The 12,852-nt window shown below is 57.6% G+C and overlaps 1 protein-coding gene across 24 annotated transcripts in view; it reads left to right on the top strand.

The window, feature by feature from the left end:
* SEMA4D (semaphorin 4D) overlaps nt 1–12,852 on the top strand; it is a 112,953-nt gene that overhangs the window by 53,070 nt on the left and 47,031 nt on the right. Inside the window, exon 1 of one of the 24 annotated variants that reach the window (XM_070495879.1) lies at nt 992–1,023. The exons of 21 other annotated variants lie outside the window; for them this stretch is intronic. The gene's annotated coding sequence lies outside the window, so the exon portion shown is untranslated. Of the gene's footprint in view, nt 1–991; nt 1,205–12,852 lie in introns of those variants that run through there. 2 more of the 24 variants (XM_070495877.1, XM_070495870.1) reach the window with 2 other exon arrangements.

Raw genomic sequence — 12,852 nt, forward strand, 5'->3', positions numbered from 1 at the left:
CACTTTTAAAGCTAGCCAGAGTGAGTGGAGCACTCTTGACTGCCCTGGGTAGCAGCGTGCATCTCTCTGGAAGGCATCGCCCCAGACCTCCCTGAGAGCAGCGTCTCCCGGAGGCCGAGACACATCTGACGGCCTAGAGATTCCAAGGCGGCCGCTGTTGGTCAGAACCTGTCCTTTGCAAAGGGCTGCTGGACTCTAACTTGGAGCAAGTTTGTGATTTTGATAAGACACTAGACGTGAGGAGTGCCGTTATGCCCAGCTGTGTTTACTGACTTGATGGGGTCCACCTGGGTCAGGGTCTCCTCCATCAGAGGGGAAATTTAGCTTTCTGGCGCTGAGGAGCCTCCAGGTGGTGGTGGGGGCAGGCTGGCATCAGTTGCTGACCCCACTGCTCTATACTGGTGTGGCTTCTGGCAGCTTCCAAGCCTGGGTGTTCTCTGCAGAACAGGGATGATGATGATGATGATGATGATGGTGGTGATGGTGGTGATGATGGCGGCAATGGTGGTGGTGGCGGTGATGGTGGCGGTGGCAGCTCCTGGCACACCCTGGTACTGGAAGGTTCCTGTGAGAGGTCAACACAGCCGTGGTGTCTTTGGGTGGCTTGGCTCACTCCTTCCCAGCTGTGAAGGCTCTTGCTGGGATGATGGGGAAGTCGATGCCCCCAGGTGCGTGTCCTTGGCCTCCCACAGGTGAGGAGCAAGGCTAAGACGAGGCAGCCAGAGGGTAAGGGGGTGGCTGCTGGCAGGGAGTGAGGATGGGGAGCTGGCCCGCAGGGGGCTGCCTGCCTCCAGAGGGGTATCCGGTGGTCAGTGTCTGGTGGGTGAATGTTGTGGGGGAAGGAGCCGGCCGCCCTCGCTGTCGGTGCTCTGGGACATGGTGCTTCCTGGGCCTGAGATGGGCGACTTCCCCACAGGGGCCCTGCACTTCCCCTCCCCGCCCCTCTCTCGGGCGTGCATCAGCTTCCGGACCAGAGTGGGTGACTGGAGGGTCCCCGGAGGCTGAAGGGGATGTGGAGAGGAGGTAGGCGGGGCGGGGCCCAGGCAGCACTGAGGGACGACACGTGGGCTGCCCACAAGGTCTGAGAGAAGGAGGATGTGCCTTCTGCTTTTACTGGTACCTGTGGCCACCCCGGGGCAACCTCATTTTCTGCTCTTCTGAGAGGCACTTCCTCTCCGGGGTGCCCACCGCCCCACGCCTGGAGGTAGGGCTGCGGGAGCCTTGTCGGGATCAGGGCCCGGTGTGGGGGAGGGCCAGGCAGGGGCTGGGAGCCATCTGTGCCTCACTTTCCTGCAGTCTGAAGTGAAGGGGTGCTGAGGATTCTCCGAGGTGTGGTCTGTGCAGCCCTGAGAGCCGCCCATGGCTCAGGACACGTACCCTCTCCTCAGCTGCCCCCTGCCCACCTGGGCTGCCACAGGCCTAGCCCGTGTCACTCGCTGCGTCTGGCACGCAGTGGCTCAGGTGTCCCTGGCAGGGACATGACGGGTGGTACTGGGCCACACGGGGTGTGGGGCCCAGAGGAAAGCAGGGTGACACTATCCTGAACCTGGGGTGCCCAGAGGGTAGGGAACGACTTCGCAGGAAATGGTGTCCGCGCCACCCTGGGTGGCTGTCTAGACCGCATCCCTCTGTGTGGTCACAGGGAAAGCAGAAGTGCTCGTGGGAGGCCTGGCCGGCGGTGGGCTTTGCAGGCAGGGGAGGGGCCCATTCCCAGGACCGGAGCTCAGAGCCTAGGCCGCGTTTGTCTGAGATCAGCCCGCGGCACTCCCCGGCCCCACAGGGCAGCACCCACCCCACGAGACCTGATGGATCGGCCAGCTGACCCTCCACAGGCGCTCATTTGCCCCTAAGGGTTCTTGCTTCAAGTCCCCAGCATGAGGAAAGGCAGGAGTTGGGATGGAGACGCCCCAGTGCTCTCCTTGGGGGCGGTGGTCATCAGGGACCCATGGGATGCCAGAGGCCTGACCTGCATTGCCAGTGGACCGTGAGCTCGGGGAGGCCCAGCCTCCTTGGGGCCATGGCTGGTGTTAGAAGGGAGTGCCTAGACGGGAGGGTCAGTTATGTTTCTGCGGCTGGAACACGCCCATGGCGCTCCAGCTACAGGGAGAGCGTGCCCGGGAGCCGGTGGCGGGTCCTGCCTGGTGGGGTGGCATGACCACCTGGCGATGCGCCAGGTCCAGTTCTGCAGGAAACGAGGCCCCAGTGGGGCTGTTTGATCTGTGTCCACACATATCCATTTTTCTGTTGGCTGAGCAATTCCAGAAAAGAGATTAGCGACACACCATTACTCCCATTTCCTCGGTCTTGGAAATGCCCATGTCCTGTGAGAAGGGTCCTAAAATGTGGGAATACTGAGCGCTTTCCTCTGGCTGGCACAGTTCCAGGACCCATGTTTGGGCTCCCCTCTGTTCTGTCTCTGCGTCCTTTCCCCAACGTCTCCTGCTGTTGGGTGAGGGCGCCAGTGTGCACGAGGTGGTGAATGTGTGCCGAGCCCAAGGCCTTTCGCTGGCACCACTACGACCCAGTGGAGGAACGCGCCTTCCTCTGCCATTGCGAGCCAAGCCAAGTCGTTCTGGGCCATGATACATCCTCCACAGGGACAGGGTGGCAGGGCCCTAGTGGGACGGAGAGGGCAGCCCAGCTTGTCATGGTGTGAGAATGTTCTAGAACCTCTTACATGTTTCAGTTGATTTTGGTTCCCATGAACTGTGAGGGTCGACCTCCAGGCAGGCACTGAAGAGCCCGCCCCCTCTGCCTCGTTCATGCTCCGTTCTGCATCTGTGCCTTCCTGGTGGTCCCCTGAGGACACGCCTCCCAGGGGCAGCAGGAGACAGAGGGGGTGGCGGCTCACCCCTCCGTGGAGCCCTCCCACTTGGGAGATGCTGCGTGATGGTGACACGCCAGCTGCCTCTGTTCCGTGTCCCACGCATCCTGAATCATCTAAAAGGTGACTCAGGGCTCGGAGCGGGTGAGCTCATCCCCGTGGGACTGTCTGCCCCGCTGGAAGGACAGGCCTTCTTGGGCCCAAGGCCCCCTGGGCCAGGCTCCAGGACCAGGTCCCACTAGCAGTGGCTTGTGAAGGCAGAAGATCTCCTCCCCGTGTGGAGACTGCAGAGCGAGTCCCTGGAACTGGGGGTGCGCTGCGTTACTTCCGAGGGTCCCTGCGACTCCGGCTTCACTTCGCCTGGGGAGGGCAGCAGGGGTTCCTCCAGGTACCTTCCCGCCGTCTCGAGGGGCGCTGGCACTTGGTTTTCAGTACTGCCTGGATTACGCGCCCTCCTGAGATGGCGTGCTTTCCGTCTGACCTTGGCAGCTTCGGCCGCACCTGGAGGTCTGGGACTCGAGGCCCCTCGGTGCCGACACTGCCTCGTTTTAGGTCCTGCCCTCTCCCGTCACTCTGGAGGGGAGTGGGGGAGCACAGCAGCTTCGCCTGGAAGCATCTGGAAGGCTGGAGAAGAACCGCAGGGGAGGCTGCTCCGGTCCAGTACTGGGTTCACAGCATTCCAGTCAGAGTCACTTGGTGGTGGTCTCATGTTGGGTCGCACCTCTGCTGGCTGTTTGAAAAGTAGAGATGATAGGAATTCTGGCCGTGAACCCGCATGTGGATGGCAGGACCGTGTCAGCAGCAGAGGAAGTCCTGGAGCCCCCAGGCCAGGGGGAGGCTGGGACCTTCCCGGCATTCGTGGGGCCCTCGGCTCTGCTTCTCCTCTTCCTCACACCAGGCGTGTGGTTGTCCTTCGTCCCATTCTGAGTGCTCCTGGGAGGCCGGTCCACCCGCCCAGTGGCCGCTCGGTCCTCTGTTGACCGGGCGTGGGTTGAACGTGGCTTGGAGGCAGCAGAGTCTAGAAATAACAGGTTTGCTGCAAAGTGCTCAGCCAATCCCGGGGGCTGAGTTGGCACTCCTGGAGGTGCCCTGGGAGGGGTGTGGAAGCTGGGGAATCAGAACAAAAGGTTTGTGTGTGTGGTGTGTGCACAAGAGAGTGAGCAGAGGTCTAGAGTCATTCCCGCCGTGGGGATTGGTGGCCCGAGGTGATGGAATGGTGAAAATTCCTTGTGTCCTGCCGGGAGCGAGGTGATCTGTGGACTTGCAACGCTTTTCCCGGAGCATATGGATTCTCCAGTGGGCTTTGCCAAGCCAAGTCGGAGCGAAGGCCGCATCCCGGGAGGGAGGCTGATTGCAGGGGCCGGGCCTCGTGTTGGCTCCGGCCCTTGTCGACGCGAGCTGGATGATGGCCTGTGGTCAAGCTGGCCTAACTTTGTAATTCTGCTGTATATTTTTAAGGAGTCACTAAAAATGAAGGCAGAGAGAGTGGCATTTTGTGGTTTTGAGACTTAAAAAAGACATCCCCACTCTGGCCTGGGCTTGTCGAGGCTCCTAGGTCATCCCTCTGGCAGCTGCTGAGGGGAGAGGCTTCCTCGACTCCTGCAACTGGCTGGGTCTGGGGGCCGCAGCCAGGGCAGGAGGAGGCTGGGCCCCTGGTGAAACCGCACATACTCCCTGCAGACACTTGGAGGGGGCTGTGAGCATCTGGGGGTGCAGGACCCTGCCCCAGGCAGCCCGGAGCAGAGTCCTGAGCCAGCCCCAGATCCCAGCTGGTTCTGGACAGATTCTTCTCCACCAGGCAAATGGCAAAAAGGGGAATCCCCCGTTTCTGAAGCTCCTCCTGTGGGGCCGAGATGCCCTCGTCTCTGCTGAGTTCCTGGGCTAGGGGCTGAAGGTCAGTGGCAGAAGGGACATCACTTCAGACCTGGAGACAGAATGCTTCTGCAGAGAGCCATTTCTAGCCCCACCCCAGTGCGGTGGGCAGTTCCGGAGCCCAGGGTGGGCCGACAAGGCCTGTGGGCAGTGCACGACCCTGGAGGGAGGGAGAGCCAGCTCTGGTCTTGGCTTGGGATGGTTGTTGCGTTTTGTGGTCTGCTTCTCCTCTGCAACAGTGGTGCAGAAAACCTGTCTCACTGGGCGTGCGCTGGGGGCGGGGGGCGGGGGTGTTGTCACTGCTGCTCCTGGAGGCAGCAAGGGAGCCCACGGCTGGTACCCCTGTTGTCGGGGCAGCAGGGCTGAGCCCCTGGTGGCTGAGGCTCTTGCCCCACGAGGGATTCTTTCAGATACCCGGCATTTACAGGCACGCCCTGTGGCCCGGGGAGTGGGACGTGTGTGACATGAGCAACCTCCCGTCTTGCGGCCGTGACGCCCTGGGTCACTCGCTGCGCGGGCCGAGTGCAGCACAGCCTGGCAGGAAGCCGGGTCGTGAGTGAGGCGGGCAGCATCCAGGAGGACCGCCTCTTTGCTCTAGCGAGTGGTCACCTTCTCGCCCTCGTCTGTGGTGGCACGGTCGGTATTCTTCTTGCCTGAGTTTTTCACGAGACCCAGCACGTGGAGCTGGCCGACTCCAGGCCCCGGGCTCTGCGGGCGGTTTCGAGGCTGCCCTGGCCTGCGAGCTGAGGGCAGTGATGACCAGGTTTCAGTGGGTGGGTGACGAGGATGTCCCGGTGGAAGCACAGCCAGGCTGTGTGGAGCAGGAAGGCAGGGTGACCCTGAGACAGGTGAGCAGTCTGATGGGGCGTCTGCTGGTTCTCAGTCCTGGCTGCCCAGCTGTGGGGCCCCGACATCACACAGACTCAGGGTGCATGGGGAGCTCTGCCCAGGAGGTCTGGGCAGCCATGAGCTCAAAGCTCCACAGGGAGGGCAGGCAGCAGGGGTGGGAGAGGGCTGCAGACTGGGGGAGCCGAGGGGCAGGCCTGCCCACCACACACTTTGGGAAGAGAGGGCTGAGGTTGCTCTGAGGCGGCCGAGTCCAGGCTCTGAAAGAGTGGGCTTGAGCGAGTTTGGGGTCAGAGGACACACCCCAGTCCAAGCCGTTTCAGGCTCATGGACCAGGGCGTGGTAGTAGAAGCTGATGGTCGTGGTCATGGGTTTAGAGAGAGGGGCTTGGAATCTAGGCGTTAGTCAGTGGGAGAGCCAGCGTGGGGGCTGATGTGGGCCCAAGAAAACCTGCTTCCCTCCCTGTACTTGTTTCTGTTGGGATGTGGCCAGTGTGGCCGTGAGAGTCTGGCTGGACCCTTCCCTGCGCTGGGGCATGTCCTAGCTGCACCAACAGGGCAAAGGGCTGCTTTGTGTTGCTGTGTTGACATTTTATTTAAGTTCACTTTGGTAGCACGCATATGTGCTTTACAAGTCCTCATCCATGCAGCTTCATTCCCAGAAGTGAGGCAGCTTCTTATTCTGTCCCAAGGGAGTGGCTGACAGAAGTGGATTAGCTGAGGGAGGTAGAGGTACTGAGAGAGCAGCTGAGGGAGGTAGAGGGGCTGAGAGAGGTGGAGGTACTGAGGGAGTAGTTGAAAGAGATGCTGAGGGAGTAGCTGAGGGAGGTGGAGGGGCTGAGGGAGTAACTGAGGGAGCTGGAGGAGCTGAGGGAGGTAGAGGTGCTGAGGGAGTTAGCCAGGAGGTGGAGGGGCAGTGACCTGTTCTAGGTCACAGCTGGGAAGTGGCAGCACTGCATCTGAACCCCGCAGGCTGGCCTCGGAGCCTGCACTCAGGCTATCACACCCTGCTGCCTCCACTGTTAGGAGCAGAATAAACACCAACGAAATTAAGACGTCTCCTTGGCTTGAAAGAAGTGTAAAAATGTGCTAGATGGCTTGACTGTGTTTAATAGCAGGGAACGTATGCCTTTTAAAGCACAGCTCAACTAACTGGAAAAACTCAGAGGAGACTTGAATGAAAATAAGTCATGGAAATGATGTACGGTATTCCCAGTAGAGGGAAGCGCGCCTGTCAGTGTGACGAGTCAGTGTGACGAGCCAGTGTCCTGAGCCTGTTTCCTGCCCCCAGAGAGGGAAGGACAGAGCCTGTGACCATCTCACGGTGCCCTTTTGGGCACCCAGACCTCTGCAAGTAGGCTCTGTGTTCTAGATAGAAGAGTTCTTGGTCAGGTTTTGCTGGTGGTTAAAATCAGTCTTTGAAAGTGAATTTTAAGTGGGAAGTTGGCAATGTTCTGAATGGCCAATGTTACTGTGTTTAGTTATGGAACATCGCAGAGCCCTGAAACGACGCTTGGGCCACGGGCTGCAGGCAGATGAAGTCACGTGCACAGACTCCTGGGAAACCCAGTCCCCCTGCCCTCCGGCCAGCCCACAGGCGACGGGTCCTTCACTCTTTCTGGCACTTGCAGGTTTCTGTTCCTGCTGCAGCGCTGTGGCTGCAAGGCTGCCTCCCCCCCAACACCCCCCCCCACTGGGGCGCTGTGGGTACTGGCGGCCGGCCCTCCCTTGCCCCGAGTGGGCTGAGGGTCTGTGACGCTCACCTGCACCTGCCCCGGAAGGCTGTCCTCTTTGTCAGGGTTTCTTAGAAGAAGGCGGCCAACAAGATGTTGGGATGACTGGAAATGAGGTGGTCTGTCTGCTGTCCTGAAAACTTCTGTTTTGATGAAATCCACTCAGCCGACTTCAAAAAGGGGATCATGTTTTAACAGTTATTAGAACCTGTTTTTTGAAATTGTCTGAAATGTTTTCTTCTCTGGCCTTTTTCTGTTTTCCAAGTTTTTAATTTAATATCTTACTTTAAATGTCAGGTTAGAAAATATTTTAATTAGGAAACCACATGCTTAAGGTAAGAATTTGAATAGTGCTAAAGAATACAAATAGTAAACAGTGAAGTACACTCCTACCCCGGACCAATGCCACTCTCTGGTCACTCACTGCCGGTGGGTCCTTACTTAAATCCTGATTTTTTTTTTTTTTTTTGAGGAAGATTAGCCCTGAGCTAACATCTGCTGCCAATCCCCCTCTTTTTGCTGAGGAAGACTGGCCCTGAGCTAACATCCATGCCCATCTTCCTCTGCTTTATATGTGGGACACCTGCCACAGCATGGCTTTTGCTAAGTGGTGCCATATCCGCGCCCGGGATCTGAACCACCGAACCCTGGGCCGCTGAAGTGGAACGTGCGAACTTAAGTGCTGCGCCACTGGGCCGGCCCCCAGATAGCCTTTTTTCATGGAATTTTGTACACACAAGTGGCCACATGCCTGTGCCCACACATGGGAATGTATTGTCCATGCTGTTGGGAACCTTAATTTTTACTGTATCCAGCTGAACTCCCGGAGAGACCTGCTGGGTTGTAAGTTCTTGGCAGGTGTCACCCCGTGGCCCCAAGAGGTTGCCCAGGGCATGTGACTGCCGCCGGGCTCCCTGGCTGCCCCGACAGCCCGCCTGTCTCATGGCCGCCCTCTCAGGTGGGAAATGGCATTCTTGCTTTAATGTGTAAACCCACCCCAGACAGGGCGCATGGGTTGGAGGGCTGGTTGCCGTTGAGGGTCCTCATTTCACTCTGCCGTGGATGCCTCGGGGGGGATTCTGGGCCAAGGTGAGGAGATTGACCAGGAGTGGCTGGAGGCCCCCTCCCCATCCACAACCGCGGCTCCCAGGAGAGTGTGGACGTGGCCGCAGCCTGGAGCTGCCCTGGGCAGGAGGAGGCTGGTGGAGCCCTGGTCAGTTTTAGGGGCGGGCTGGGACATGCAGTGGAACCCTACTTTATATCCTGCAAGGTAGGATGTCATTAGCAAGGCAGGTAATTAGCAAGCGTGGGTATAATCGGCTCTGCTTCACAGGTGGGGAGAGTTGTAGTCCATACTTGTGCAGTGTGTCCTGGGTGCCAGGCGCTGTTCTAAGCTCTTTACATGGGTTCCTCATGGCAACCAGATGAGATCGGTGCTACTCTTAGGATGCCCACTTTCTGGATGAGGAAACTGAGGCCCAGTGACTTCCCCAAGACACAGCTGGCAGGTGGAGAAGCCAGGCCTGGGACCCAGGTCGTTCTGACCACAGAGCCCTGTGCCTAGCCGCATCGCACCTGGGGCGAGGGACCTTTGGAAGGTGGGGTCACATTTGCAGAATGTAGGCAAGATGAAGGCCCGCTTCCCTTGGCTCTGTGCTGTTGTCCTCAGAGGCCCTTAGACAGCTGCCCTCAGGGCCTGGTGGGGGCTCCCACACACTCCTGTGTGATTGGGCGTGGGGTGGGGGAAGGCCGGGTTTCTGGTGAGTGGGAGAGCTGATGGATGTCATTCCTTTATTTTGCAAATGGACCACTGTGTCTTTCTCCCTGCATGCCTCCTGAGAGCAGAGGATGGGCGATGACTCCAGGAGCAGGTCTTCTGCCTCCTTCAGTATGATGACAACTAATTATAGCTCGTGGGTTTTTCTGTTGAGAATGGAGAAATTGCCGCGGTGAAGGGTGCAGACGGCCAGCCGTGGCCGGGACCTCGCGGTGACAGAGGGCGGAAGTGTGTATTTATACCCGGGGACCTCGAGCTCGAAGCTGGGTGGCGGAAGGCAGATATGGAGACTTGCCATGGAGGCAGGAGGCGAGGATGCCACTGTGCCAGCGCGTCGTGCGAGTTGTTGAGAATACAGACGTCATGCGGCTGCCCTGAGCTGCTGTCACTGTTGGTCAACACCGTGGAATTAGGGGGAATGGGATACGCGCCTGTCCACCCTCAGAACAAGCAGCTCTGGGCTTTTACTTGTTAAAGTGACAAAGCCTTCTTGCATTTCCAGAGCAAAGAAGTTTTTCGGTTTTAAAATCCTTGGCCTTCGCGTTGTGTGTGTAACCCTCTCACTCAGGCGTGAAGCACTTTCTCTCTCCCTTCTGTTTTGCAGTCTCCAGGTGTCGCTGGGCCACCTGCCTGGGAGAGGACAGCCCCGTGTGCACGGTTCCTGGGGTTGCTGTCCCCTGCCCATGGCTGGTGCCACTCCTCCCCCCATGTTTAAACAGGAGACGTGGGGTCCATGTCCTGGGTGGACGTGGCCTTGTCCAGGACATCTCTGCCTGCTCGTGTGTGAGATGTTTTTGATACAAGTTGGCTGTCAGAAGCAGCCGCTGCCGTGGGAAGGCCCCAGCATCAGTGTCAGGGCCCCGCCGTGGTGGGACCCGTTGAATCCTGGCCACTTCTGCCTGCTAGTATGGAGTCTCGTCTAACTCAGCTGTTTGCTCAGGATTCAGGGGACGTGGTGGGCACTGAGGGGCCCCCGTGACTGGAAATTGTGTCCCATGGGTAGCCATGCAGACCAGGTACAAACTATTCGCTGTGCTGCAGGCGTGACTGGCCCCACTCCTGGGGGGCTGTGTGGGAGGGATGGGGTGTCAACAGTATTTCCGTAGAGCCCCTCCTGCCTCTCAGCAGTCTTCAGAAAATGGCGAAAACTATGTGAGCTCTTTAAGTAAAAGAAAAACAAAAATACCTCAACCACGAAAGATGCTAGAGTTTGATTCTAAGGTTTAAAAAATACATTGGGTTGTTCACAGTCACAGAGGGGTCAGCGTGGGTTCACCAGCCCTGGCGCCCTCCTTGACCCTGCGTCTGTGACCTCTGGGTGTGCAGCTCTGATTCCCTTTGTCTGAAAGTTTACTGCAACAGAATAACAGAGACACTACAGCAACTCGCTGCTCCTCTGTGGGAATTCTGTTTGGCGTAAAAACAATCAAAGACAAAGAAAAACGTGAATCTAAATGGGTTCATCAGGAACTCATTTTCTTGGACGTGTTGTGTGTATCTCTGCCTTTTCCTTCGTCGCCTCCCACCTGTGGACTTCAGCGCAGTTAGTGGACGGGTGGGTGATCCTTTTCTGATCAGTGGCCTCTCGCTCGCTGTGACCCTGGCTCGCATTTGAAGGGTGTGTTTTCAGGGAAGTGGCAACAGTCAGGGGTTGGGGACCAGCTCTTGCACCTGGTGACTGGTGGGTTGCACTTCCTCCATTCAGGGGTGAGCGATTGTACACTCACTCTCTCCCGCTGTTGCACAAGCGCATGAAGGCCCGGCGGATCCTGGGTCAGGGGTTCGGCCGCCCGGCCCAGAAGTTAAGCGCCTCAGCAGGAGCTTCTTTCCAGCGCATTCCCAGAAGTGATGCCAAGATTCTGCGAACACAGTTGAAGTGTTTAAATGTTCTTGTTTCCCGGTATTTTCAGAGCAGAGGTTTCTGAAGACTCCTTCCCAGAAACGATCAGGAAGTATCGAGAGGCAGAAGCACCTTCTGTCTCCGTCTGTATCCCATCTTAGCAAAGTGGAGGCTTTGTCGAGGCCTCAGCGGGATCCAGCAGAAGGCGGGTCCTTGTCCCTGTGTGCTCTTGGAGGCAAAGATCTGGACTTGGCTGCCGTCCCTTGGGGCTGGCTTGAGGAGGAGCCCTCGGGGAGTGGGTGCTGGGTGCCTGGAGGCCCACGCATCACCTGGTTTTCTTCTTCCCTCCGCCTCTCCCGCCCACCCGCCTGTGCTTCCTCCCGTGCTCTCTGGGCTGACAGCCCTGCTCTAGGCACCAACATGCTCCATCTTCTCTTGTGGGCTGTAGGGGCCTCATCATGAGGTCTGATGTAAAGAGAGGGCTCTCAGTTTTGCTCAGTACACGGTCAGCCATGTATTTCCAGTTTTAGAGGAAAGAGAAATGCCAGTTTAACTTGTACGAACAAGAAGGCAAGCCCCCATCTCTCCTGCACCTCCTGTACCGCGGGCGGCCTGCAGGATCATCGCTTCTCAGCAGTCTCTCGGCGTGGTCTGTGGTGTCGGCATGTGTGGCCCCATCTCGAGGACCTGCTTTGCCCGGTCGGTGGGGCGCTTTTAATGAACACAGCTCTACTTCCGGGGTACGCAGCACTCTCTGAGTTTATTGGCTGGTTATGTACGTATGTAATTCTAATTCCCTGGTGTGTTGGGCTGGGGCCCAGGTTGGTTAGGTCTCTGCGTTTATTAGGAATTCCAGGTCCAGGCATTTGTGTCACAAGTATTTTTCCTAGTTTATTTTGTTGAGCCTGTTACTACAAAGACCTCTTTTGGCATCTGTGGTGTGAGGGGGTTGCAGGCAAGGGCAGTGTCTCTGTTCAGTCCTGCATCAGTGCTGGGCTGTGTGGGATTAGAGGGTCCCTGGGGGGAGGCCGGGAGGGAGGCGCCCCGCTGTTCCTGCCGTGCCGTCACAGGAAGTGTGAGAGAGACCGCCTCTCCTCGTAAGTAAACACAGAAAGGGCAGGGACGTGCAAGAGGGCACACTGACCCGGGCCCACGTCTGAGCCCACACGGCGCGCCACACCTCTGTGCGGATGTGACGTCGTTCCCTGACTTGAGGGCAGCATGGGGGCGTGAGGTTCTAGTGTATGAATGTTTTCACAGAGAAATATGAAGTGTAATTCACTGTTTAAAAAACACGTAGGAGGTGAGTTCCCTGGTCACTCTCCCCTCTCTCCAAAGGTGACGACTGTTAACAGTTGGATGTGTGTCCCTGTGTGTGTGTCCTGTGTATATGTGTCCATGTGTGAATCCATGTATGTGCCCATGTGTATTTGTCCATGTGTGTTCATATGTGTCCGTGCGTAAATGCATGTCTGTGTCCATGTGTGTCCACGTGTATATGCATGCCTGTGTGTGTCTGTGTTCATGTGTGTCCACGTGTATATGCATGCCTGTGTGTCTGTGTCCGTGTGTTCATGTGTGTCCGTGCGTAAATGCATGTCTGTGTCCATGTGTGTCCACGTGTATATGCATGCCTGTGTGTCTGTGTTCATGTGTGTCCATGTGTGTCCACGTGTATATGCATGCCTGTGTGTCTGTGTTCATGTGTGTCCATGTGTGTCCACGTGTATATGCATGCCTGTGTGTGTCTGTGTTCATGTGTGTCCACGTGTATATGCATGCCTGTGTGTCTGTGTTCATGTGTGTCCATGTGTGTCCACGTGTATATGCATGCCTGTGTGTCTGTGTTCATGTGTGTCCACGTGTATATGCATGCCTGTGTGTCTGTGTTCATGTGTGTCCATGTGTGTCCACGTGTATATGCATGCCTGTGTGTCTGTGTTCATGTGTGTCCACGTGTA

This window comes from Equus asinus, chromosome 23 (assembly GCF_041296235.1).
Source record: "Equus asinus isolate D_3611 breed Donkey chromosome 23, EquAss-T2T_v2, whole genome shotgun sequence".
NCBI lineage: Eukaryota > Metazoa > Chordata > Mammalia > Perissodactyla > Equidae > Equus > Equus asinus.